The sequence below is a fragment of the Pinus tabuliformis genome, chromosome Q (genome assembly GCF_031772625.1).
Source record: "Pinus tabuliformis cultivar Carrire ecotype Pingquan chromosome Q, CPIR1, whole genome shotgun sequence".
Lineage (NCBI taxonomy): Eukaryota > Viridiplantae > Streptophyta > Pinopsida > Pinales > Pinaceae > Pinus > Pinus tabuliformis.
Window position 1 is genome coordinate 658,713,586 of NC_142296.1, and position 4,555 is coordinate 658,718,140.

Consider the following 4,555-nt stretch of genomic DNA (forward strand, 5'->3'; position numbering starts at 1 on the left):
TTTTAAATATAAATATTTTTTTATTAATTTCTAAATACTAATTTAATTTCATTATTTCTTTAAATTATGTTGTTGATGAGAAGTTATTAATTATAAATTTAAGTGTTCTTCAAATTCTCCAAACTACCGGCTACCATTTTAAAAATAACCTTTTTTTACTCAATAAAATCCATAGTAATTTAGAAATTTTATATTAGTAATGAGTAAAAAAATCCACACTAATTTAGAAATTTTATATTAGTAATTTGAAAATACATAGTAATATTTTTTTACAATTTTGACATGTCTATTATAAATATGGGTTTTTTAGTGCAATGTATTAGATATTAGTTTAAGGATTATTTGCATTTAAGTCATTAAACTATGACCATATCCATGAGTATTAATCTCAAATGACCAAATTTCTCATGATTTTGAATAACCCACATAACAATCATCATATCAACTATAAATAACAAACTTTTTTAATAACTTTTCATCATAATTTTTTCTAAATATCAATTAAATATATTTTTATATTTTATTATAAATTTTAATATAAAATAATATTTTTAGATTGCAAACATAATTTGCTTTTAAATACATTAAACTTCCAAATATAAAATAAATTTACAATGAGTTAATAAAATAAAAAAGAAATAAAAAATTACATCATCTTTTTCATCTTCAACATTCCAACCTCTTGACACAAATATTTAAAAACTTTATACATGCTTATCTTTACCCATTCAAGAAGCCTTTATAAACCATGTAACATTATAAAGTACGGTGTGTTATCCAATCGTGTAGCCTTTTGGATACTTGTTAGATCTAGCTTTTGAGACATAACCTAATATACTACACTTAAATGTATGTAGATCAACAGGGAAAAAAGAAAACCCAAAATCCAAGCTGTATATTACATTAATGAATATATTTACACTTTTATCCAAAAGTTAAGGCAAAATAGTTGAGAAAACACTCTGATTCAACTGAAAATCCCAAGTTCCTCACTGCCAAACCAGTGTCTCATAGCAATGTAAGCCGTCAAACTCCGGCGCAAAAACAGGTGACAGGCGCCCCACCTTTGACGGCCTTCGTTTCCCGTCTACGGCCGATTCCCTTGATTTTTCGTTTGTCTCGTTGTTGTGCTGGAAGTGGTAGCGGGGGCTTTCATTCTGCAAACCACAAAAAAACCACCGCTGTAAACAAAAAATATAAAATTCCCTTTATACACAAAGAAACTCTAAACAGATTCAGAATTATAAGAAAATGCATACATGACGATCTGATTGATGATAACGAGAATCGAACCCGGACAGGGCTCCGATGACGGCAGCTGCAGCCGCGATGATGGCAAGAGGCGTCGACACTGCCAGCTCCTTCATCTTTGACGGCCAGAAATCAATATAATCGAGCGAGCCGAAGTGTACAGAGAAATAGAAATCCTTCAGAAATGTAAACGGCGATGTGGTTGGAGGATTACCCACACGCTTTTAAATACGAGCCGAACAAGGAATACTGCAATGAATGAGAAATCCACGTGTCATTCAAGTGCTTGGATGGATTGACGACACGCGTCACATTTTTTGATGGGGTGAAGGAGTCTTTAAATTTTTAGTGGACCCCGGCCGACCGCGCGCCTGACTCTGTCGACAAATGAAGACGTTGAACATGGCTGGAAAGTTGGAAGTGTTATCACATTAATATTTAACGTCACCAATCACGATATAAAAGTCGCACGGCGCGCCGACACAGAAAAGAAAAATAGCAGGCCATAGATAAAGTAGACGTACGCATTTCTCATGGCTGGCGCGGCGTGCTGCTCCGCCCAATTAAAATCCTCTTCCTATCGCATCAAATGGTTGGGTCCCTTTTTTCAAATTAAAATAAACTTATATCCGATCGGTCGACCAAACAAATGTTAATTTTCACTCCCAGCCAAATCTATGTTTTATTTTCTTAATTCCGAATTTCTATTTTTTTAGAGAAATCATTATATGGCCGAAGCCCGCAGATTTTTACAATCAATATGGCTGAAGCCAGCAGAATATTATACGGCGTAGCGAGGGGGGCCTCAATGAACGCCTCCGCAGGAATCGAACACGGCTGGGGGTACGAAAGCCATCCACCCCAGCCGTCATATCATGCACGTCCCAGCCCTCATATCATGCACGTCATATGCAGTATTTCCATTTTTTAATCATCCAGCGAAGTTCGTTTTTCAAAAATAAAATTGAATAATCTCTCATATGTCCCTGAACAAAATATTTATTCACTCTCAAATATATCAATTTCTTTTGATTTGTTTCTCAAATATAAAATCAGATCTGATATGTTCACTAAAAATATTAATTTTCACTCCTAAACATATCAATTATTATTATTGATTCGATTAATTTCTAAAAATAAAATAAAATTAGATCTGATATGTCCACCAAAGAAATATTAATTCAAACTCTCAAACACATCTTTGATGATTGATTTTTTTTTTATTATTATTATGAGTAACGACGAGAACACTTGAATTTTCGAATTACACCTATTCAGTAATTTTTTTTGAGATTGATAAAGTAAAATTTGAAAAATTAATATGATTATGATAAGAAACCTTGGATTTTTGAATTTTATATATACACATAAAATATTATTATTGATTTTTTAACAACGATATTTTGATATTGTATTATAAAAATTTAATATTAAATTAGAAAATAATACAATTCATTTAAAAAAAAATATTAAAAATAATGACAACTTTGAAGAAAAAGTAGATATAATTACATTTAAAAAATAATTCTATTACAATCTATAACTAATAAATAATAACAAATTTAGGCAAAAATAAACTTAATTTTTTTTTTTAAATTTAAAAATAGATATAATCAATTTAAAAAAATAATTTTATTACAACTAATAAATAATAACCATTTAAGCAAAAATAAACTTAATCAATTTAAAAAAATGGCAATACAACTTATACCATTTCATATTATATTAAGTAATTTTTATAGATATATTATTTTATAAACTATGTTAATAACAAAGTTACAACTTATACCATTTCATATTATATTAAGTAATTTTTATAGATATATTATTTTATAAACTATGTTAATAACAAAGTTACAACTTATACCATTTCATATTATATTAAGTAATTTTTGTAGATATATTATTTTATAAACTATGTTAATAACAAAATTACAACTTATACCATTTCATATTGTATTAAGTAATCTTTATAGATATATTATTTTATAAACTAGGTTAATAACAAAGTTATATAAAAATTCAAAGAAAAAAATTAAAAAGTAATTATTATAGATATTTTATTTTATAAACTATGTTAACAGATTTATATAAAAATTCAAAGAAAAAAATTAAAAAAATTGATCATAAAAGGTAACTTGTTTAAATATATTTACCGTTTTGTGTGGACATGTCTTTATTTGGTTGGTCAATAAGACTAACTATTTCCAAGTTCTTCTCATGCTTCTAAAAAATATTTCATTAAACCATGAGTCCCTATTTACTTGGTCTTTATTTGGTTGGTCCTATTTTCCAAGTTAATATCCTCATGCTTCTAAAAAATATTTCATTAAACCATGAGTCCCTAGTTTACTTGAGATTGAGGATTGAGAAGTTAAATGTTTAATAAATCCCTAATTGAAATTGAGGATTGAGATTAAAGTTAAATAGATATAAAACATGAGGTAAATAGAGATAAATGGAAATCCTATAAACCACCTATTTCAAAGAAGTCAACTACAAAATCAACTCCAATTGTTTCCCATATGGAATTTACAAGAAGGATTGAAAGTTCTGATGGTTATATTTATATTAAATTCCTTTGTCTTAGTTAATGCTTCGCAAGATGTATGAAGAGCATAATATCCTTCGCACATGACTCTATTCATGTCATGGAAAAGGAATATAATAAAGAACATCCATGATTCTATTCATGTCATGGAAAAGGAATAAAATAAAGAACACCCATTGACACTTATTAATCCCTCATCCATAAAACCAGCGTCTCCATTTTACAACCTTATAGTTGATCAAAAGAAAATGATTCAAAATGAGGACCTAGACTAATCACCTTCTAAGAAGTATAGGAGTATGAAGTTGTGCAAACATAAAACCAACTTCTCCATTTTACACCCTTAAACTTTCGACTTAGTTACCGGAGAATCCACAGTAAGAACCATTTTCTGCCAACGTTTCAAATCCCAACTGGGATCCATCATCAGGACAACTTGAATACTTGATAGAAGAAGAGCTTAGCTGAGACATTAAATAGTAATGAGGAGAGTGAGATTATTGTCACGACAGTTCTTAAGAAAATGCAGGTCAGCAGCTCTTCTTGCTATCTTGGCTTTAGTTTTTTCGAGTAAAGTGATTTCACTCCAGGTATCCCCTACGTATAAGGAAATGATTCTGGATTTAAGACCTCTGTGGTTTATTGCTTTCGACTTAGTTACCGGAGAATCCACAGTAAGAACCATTTTCTGCCAACGTTTCAAATCCCAACTAGGATCCATCATCAGGACAACTTGAATGCTTGATAGAAGAA

At 29.6% G+C, this 4,555-nt stretch overlaps 1 long non-coding RNA gene across 1 annotated transcript; it reads right to left on the reverse strand.

The window, feature by feature from the left end:
- Positions 1-873: 873 nt before the first annotated feature.
- Positions 874-1,458, reverse strand: LOC149221246 (uncharacterized). The gene is made up of 2 exons (XR_016248828.1): positions 1,260-1,458; positions 874-1,157 (listed from the first exon to the last, which is right to left on the reverse strand). It is a non-coding gene; the product is annotated as an uncharacterized LOC149221246 (long non-coding RNA).
- Between the last annotated feature and the right edge of the window lie 3,097 nt (positions 1,459-4,555).